The sequence below is a fragment of the Scylla paramamosain genome, chromosome 4, assembly GCF_035594125.1.
Source record: "Scylla paramamosain isolate STU-SP2022 chromosome 4, ASM3559412v1, whole genome shotgun sequence".
NCBI lineage: Eukaryota > Metazoa > Arthropoda > Malacostraca > Decapoda > Portunidae > Scylla > Scylla paramamosain.
This window is the reverse complement of record NC_087154.1, coordinates 4,410,001-4,416,841: the sequence shown is the minus strand read 5'-3', so window position 1 is coordinate 4,416,841 and position 6,841 is coordinate 4,410,001. Positions and strand designations below refer to the sequence as shown.

Genomic DNA, 6,841 nt, shown 5'->3' with positions numbered 1-6,841 from the left:
CGTTAACTTAGGATAATTTACATTAAGTTACATCGGATGTTATCAAATATAACGTTACTTATCTGAACGTAAACTTAGGTAGGTTAAATTAGGTCATATTGCAAGTTACTTTATTTAATACACATAACTTATGAACGTAAACTTAGAATTAGGCTAGGTTAGGTTAGAAATGGCTTCATCTAATCTAACCATAACCTACCCAGGAGTACACTAAGACAGTGTAAACAAATCTAATAAAATTTTATGCTCGCTGGGACTTGCCAAATAGTTTCGTCTGGCAAAATGAGTCTGTCAAAATGTTTGATTCCGTAAATTTTCACAAAGCTATTTTTTTCCCCCTTTTAATATGTGAAGGTGACATATTAAAGTAAATATTAGTGAAAAGACTAAGAAGAAAAAAGTGTTTATATTGCCGTCCCTCCCCAGCCAAAAAAAAAAAAAAAAAGAAAAGTTTAATCTTAGCAATAACGTCCCTGGTGACGTCAAAATCACGCACATGCAATCAAGGTTGGCTGCAGTAATGTGTTGTGGGAGTGCGGCAGGTGGTTATTTTTACGATACGCAGATCTATTTACTTAAGTAGAGGTTCTGGTCCATGCAGTAATATAAAATGCACTGGAATCTCTCTCTCTCTCTCTCTCTCTCTCTCTCTCTCTCTCATCGCGCGTGTCAAAGACTACATCGTTTAGTCATCGTCGATATAACATTTCAATAATATTATACTGTCTCGGCGATTAAAATGTAACATATTACCGTAATCTTAACCCAAAGCTGCAGCCTTTCGCCTTTGTAGTTCATTTCGGCCACATGCAGTCTTACTACACACCAAATTCACAAACTACTAGGTTCGTAAAACCCAAAAATTCTTTTAACGAAACATTTCTAAATAATATTAAATTGGCTCAGGAAATAAGAACCAACATATTACCGAAAAGTTGCCGAAATCCATAAGTCCCATACAATCTTACTGCACACAGTTTACTTAGCAATACTAGTAATCATATAGATACCGAAACATCTGTTAATGAAACATTTCTACTAAAGATTTCGGGGGAGTGTCTATTTTTTTTTTTTTTTTAATACGTCTCAACAAAGCGTCGGACAAGAATGTAACTTTGGTATTGGATGTCTGAGACCACGACTCAATTCGCATAATTATGCTGTGGTGCCAAATGTGGATGATTAAGAGTAAATTTATGGTAAACCTTAGTAAAATATTCAGAGGCACGTAGCGAGGCTAGCTGCTGTCACGATACATGCCCCACCCACCATTCAGGCCGTGACGTCGTTGTGACGTTAAACCATGACGTAGTAGAAATCACCGGCCTAACTGGTTGTTGTCTTTATTTGCTTTATTTGAGCTGCTTCAGATTCGATGCCTGGGTTACTGGGGACCCTGGTGCGATGTACCAGTACAGTCACTCCCAAAATCAGGCGCAGCTCAGAAATACGAGTAATCCTGGAACATTCCGAACAAACACATTCCCGCAAAAATGACCAAAGTAGCATCTAAGAGCCGCACACTTTCCCCTTCACAGTTCATCCAAGTCCAATACAATATCATAACACACCAAATTCATTTTGTAATAACCACACGGAGACCAAAACATCTATAAATGATATTTGTACTCACCGTGGCGTTCCGTGGGTCTGGCACAAGCTTAGAAGGAGGACTAGAAAGGTAAAACTCATTTCTGAAGCCTTGTCTTTCTCTTATTTATCGTGTGTCCGTTTGTCTGCCACCGTCACGAACTCACCATATCTTCCCTAAAACCCGCAGATAACTTGGTAATGTCCAGAATCCATCGGGGTGATAAGAAACACCGAGAAATGGCGTAAAATATTGATTCACTGCACTGCTCAAGGAACCAGGTGAGTGTTGTTTATTGCGCACCACTGTGTGGTGGTTAGCAGAGCATGAATCTATCCTACGTTGTCCTAGTTTATCATGCTGATCCCTTCAATTATTGTTTATTTATTAATGTAAAGATGATGGTGAAAATTAAGCATTGAATATTTGTGCTTCTGAAAGACCTGTGTAGAGGATGAAAAGTAATGACAATATACTTGAATTTTATTTTCTTCGTAAGGTGAAGTAGCGACTCCGCGTTTCAGGGCCTGTTACATCGCTTTTTTTTTTTTTTTTTAACTTCGTTACTTGACGATAGTGACGAAAGTTAGCACAGTATCTGAAACAGGCTCTGTCAAAGTATGATCCTGGTTCATCAGTTTGTTAAAGAGTTATTCCAGAAAAAAAAAAAACGATGTAACACCTGCCCCAAATTGTAAAGTACGTGGCCAACTACAGGTAATATTGTTATAGGATTAAAATTACTATTTCTTTCTTTATAGAATGTTTTAGTTTGGAGCACAACCGTAACTACGTTTTCTACATAATTGAAAGGGATCATTACACTACAGCTACGTCTCATGTTCTTTGATTATGAAATGCTTACTGTCTATCTGATAACGTGTTACTTTCTGACCCATCACTTATAATGAACTATTAAAAAAAAATTTGCCTTTATATTTTGGAATTGCATAATCTTCCTACGACTCTAGCATAAGATATCACCCTGCGTCTGGCAGTACTGCGGACTACCTGCGCTGGTGATTCTCCTTGAATTATAGCGTTTTTCATCCTTATTCAGTGGTGTAGACGACAAGTGCATGTGACACGTATAAAAAGAGCAATGCCGCACTGGTGTTGTCTCATTGAGTGTGGATATTAGGCAGAGAAACATATACTAATTGTATGTTTTTTTTATTGTCTGCTTCAAACGCCAAGGCGGAGAGGCGGGGCGGCGGGGCACTGCGTGAGGTGAGGTGAAGAGGAGGATGTCTGCGGTTATCAAGAATCTCCTGAGGGTAAAAATCAAACCTTGACCGGTGAAAAGTTTCTGCAACACTCTTCATTACTGGTAAGAATGATTTTCCACTCGTAAACTGTAGTAAAAACATTTGTTAATTTTTGCTTGAGTAATTTCTGTTAGTGGTCTTTCGTGGGTCTTGCGATACCACATTTGATATTGCTCTAGAACGTTTTCCAGGCGTGCTAAGTAATGAAGTGATGGTAATTATCTAGAGTCCTTTCCCGGCCTTATTACTAGTCTATTCTCCTCCATTTTTTTTCGCATATGCCTTTAGAAACGTAAATATAAGATAGGGAAGAAGTGCCCCTGTTCTTAAGAGGGGGTCCAGGGGTGTCAAAGTCCACCTAGAAACCCCATCTCTCTCTCTCTCTCTCTCTCTCTCTCTCTCTCTCTCTCTCTCTCTCTCTCTCTCTCTCTCTCTCTCTCTCTCTCTCTCTCTCTCTCTCTCTCTCACACACACGCACACACACACACACTATGCCTTACAAAAAACTGCCATACTACAACTGAATATTTTTTCCCTTTCCTTCAGCTTTTCCACTCCCTCTCACTTCTCTCCCTTCTAATCATACATCGCATCAATATATTTTCAACGGCAGCATTAGACACTTTCTCCCACCAACGTGCGATCATGTGACGGGGAAAAAATTATAATGAAAGTGATGAGAGAATGAAAGATCCAACAGTCAGATCTTTGTGTTGGTTAGCCAGGCATAAGATCCACCAAAGCGGCAGTGAGCAGCGCACCGGCCACCCTGCTTACCTCATGAATACACGATTGCCAGCCACCTCAACGGCAGCGCTTTACGAGGGAGTTAAGTGATATCGCGTCAATATTCGCAGATTGCGGGTGATACAATGGCGGTGAAGGGAAAGCGCCGCGGGGAAGAAAAGACTCAAGGTGTGACTTACGAGTGATGAGTAGTGGTGAGAACTATACATACAGGGGATGAATTTTTGAATGTTTGTTTTGTGCACTGATAGCCTGGTGAAATTTCAGTGTTTCGGAGTTTCCTTTCTGTGACAGGTGGATTTCTATTGATGTTTATATTTCTTGTTTTGGCTGTTAAAGGTCGTTCAAGCGGTTAACTAATATCCGAGATACAGATACGAGTATTAAACAAAAATTCAAAAGCAGTTTCATACATCACGGCAAGGACAGGGAAACTCTGTCTTCTTCGCCTTCTGTTGCTCTGTTTCCTGCACCTTCGTTTTACTCCACCCATCACCCGCTTGTCTCTCTCTTACCGCTAATGTTGTGTTTTAATGCTCATTAGCACCCAAAGTATCGAGAATAACAAATGAGTATGCATGTCCCTAAATAGTGTCATTGCAGTGGATAAGAATTTTAAAAAAGTAATGAATAATGTAAAAGACCAGTTGACGTACACAAAGCAACTTCTGAAACTTCTACATGCAGCTCCTTTCTTACATAATACGATCACTTACACTTATATTCCACTGTGTGTTTGTACATATATTGTCTGAGAGTAATTATGAGCGTCCAAAGATAAGTACGGGTACGATGCAAAGAACGAAGGTGTAACTCACAAAATAATTGAATAGTCACGTCATTTCATACATAATTACAGGAAGTTATTTAGTTTCACATTACCGCGTGTCTGTCTCCCTGTCCGCAGCAAGGAAGTGTGAGACTAAGAGATCACTTGACGTATAGAAAACAGCTCCTTAAACCTCCACAGCCCAACTTCTTCCATGCATAATACGATCATTTACTTGTACTTTGTGTTTGTATGCTGTTTTATACTAATTACTGATATTAAGTACAAAGGATGAACGTACTATTAGGGAAACTCTAATCTGATATAAACCTAAGTGACGAACACGGAAAACTGCGTGTGTCAGATTTTTTATTATTATTCATTTATTTATTTTTTTTTATCTGAGGATAATTAACAATGTTCAGTTGTGTCAAAATAGTTCACCAGTTTTTTTTTTTTTCTCTCTCTCTCTCTCTCTCTCTCTCTCTCTCTCTCTCTCTCTCTCTCTCTCTCTCTCTCTCTCTCTCTCTCTCTCTCTCTCTCTCTCTCTCTCTCTCTCGTGCATTCCTTATATCAGGTTGAAGTTTTCCCAACAACACAACTCACAAAATACCTAAAAAAAAAAAAAAAAAAAAAAATCACGTTATTTCGTACATTATTAAAGGAAGTTAATTAGTTTCCCCTTACCGTGAGTTTGCCATCCTGTCCTCACCTTCACAGTGAGCATCTAGCGTAGCACTGTCCCTCCAGCAGTTACTCTCCTCCTGCCCTCAGCCCCTCAGCACTCAGCATAGCAATGTCCGCCCAACAGTCACAAGAATTCCTGCATCAGTCACAGTGGTAAAAACGGCCTTTTCTCTCTCGCCAACCCAAGCGTCGCCTCCTTTGCTGCCCCGCTCAGTCCCCGCTTTCAATTTCACGGCTCACTTTTCTCTTTCTCGCTGTCTTTCTTTGTCTGTCTGTCTTTCTGTTTCTCTGTCTCTGTCTGTCTCTGTCTCTCTCTCTCTCTCTCTCTCTCTCTCTCTCTCTCTCTCTCTCTCTCTCTCGCTTTGTTTTAGTATTTTGAAGAAACGAAAGAATAGATTAAGAAAACAATCTGTATGCATGCATACATATATACATACATACATACATACATACATTTTAAGAGAGAGAGAGAGAGAGAGAGAGAGAGAGAGAGAGAGAGAGAGAGAGAGAGAGAGAGAGAGACATAGACGGAGAAATAGGGGAACAGAGACAGAGATAGACATACATACATACATACAGGCAAACAGAGAGACAGAGAGAGAGAGAGAGAGAGAGAGAGAGAGAGAGAGAGAGAGAGAGAGAGAGAGAGAGAGAGAGAGAGAGACCGAGAGAGCATCATAGAGTGTAGGTGCACCGAGCTGATCTAGATTACTGGTGTACAAGAGCCCCTCAGTCCAGTACTCGATCAGACAGTGTGGCGTGTGTAACAATCCCTCGGTAAGGCACTGAGACCATCGTGCTACAGGACTCTCCTCTAGTTCACCACGATATCTTAACCACTGCACAAGGCTTCAGCAAGACCCCCGCCTCTCAGCAGTAGGGTGACAGAGATGGAGTAGAATTAAGTGTCAGAGTAAAAAAGGATAGGAAACTTAACCCAGTCTAACTTAAGCGCTGCACGAGTCCTTAGCAAGACTCCATTGCCTTTCAACATTAACGTGATATAGGATATGATAGATGGAGTAAAATTAAGTGAATAACAATTAGTGAATAGAATTAAGGAGAATAACAGCGATAGGAGGAGGGTAAACTTAACCTGATATAACATAACTTAAGCACTGGACAAGGCGTCAGCAACATTTTAACCTGCCTCTCAATAGTAACGTGACAGAGGATATGATAGATGGAGTGGAGTTAAGTGTGAGAGTAATGGAGATAGGAGGAGGGTAAACCTAAACTAACCTAATCTATCTGCACAAGGTATAGGAACAGGTAAAGCAGAGTAATGACAGCATGGTGATAATGTGATGAAAAGAGCGAAGAGAGAGAGAGAGAGAGAGAGAGAGAGAGAGAGAGAGAGAGAGAGAGAGAGAGAGAGAGAGAGAGAGAGAGAGATTTGTGTCCATGTTCAATATATTTCTCTACGCCATCGAATACATATATAATCATTAAAACTTCACATTTTTTGTTTGCCAGTGTAATGGACATCCACTTATCGAGGACCACACTATTTTTTCGCCCCCTCAAGTGGATGACGCGAGTGTCGTTTCGTTTAGCGTCAAATCATTACGGCTGATTCTAAAGAGCGAGAGAGAAAGATGTACATTTGTTCTTGTCTCTTGTATTAATCGATATTTGTCATTTTAACATGGAAAAATTACTCCTTCATCTAGCGATTTCTTCTTTTTTTTCCTTTTTCTTTTTTTTTACCATTAGTTAGGACGAAATGTTCAACCAACAAGATCATTAATAGACACGCAGTGGAATTAAAATTTTTCG

General features: G+C 40.0%; 1 protein-coding gene across 4 annotated transcripts in view; it reads left to right on the top strand.

Moving 5' to 3' along the window:
- The first annotated feature begins 1,489 nt into the window (after positions 1-1,489).
- The window catches only part of LOC135098913 (uncharacterized), a 112,856-nt gene continuing 107,504 nt past the window's right edge, over positions 1,490-6,841 (top strand). For 2 of the 4 annotated variants that reach the window (XM_064001357.1, XM_064001334.1), the window contains exon 1: positions 5,807-5,938. The gene's annotated coding sequence lies outside the window, so the exon portion shown is untranslated. Of the gene's footprint in view, positions 1,682-1,780; positions 1,873-2,788; positions 2,922-5,734; positions 5,939-6,841 lie in introns of those variants that run through there. The other 2 variants (XM_064001349.1, XM_064001340.1) reach the window with 2 other exon arrangements.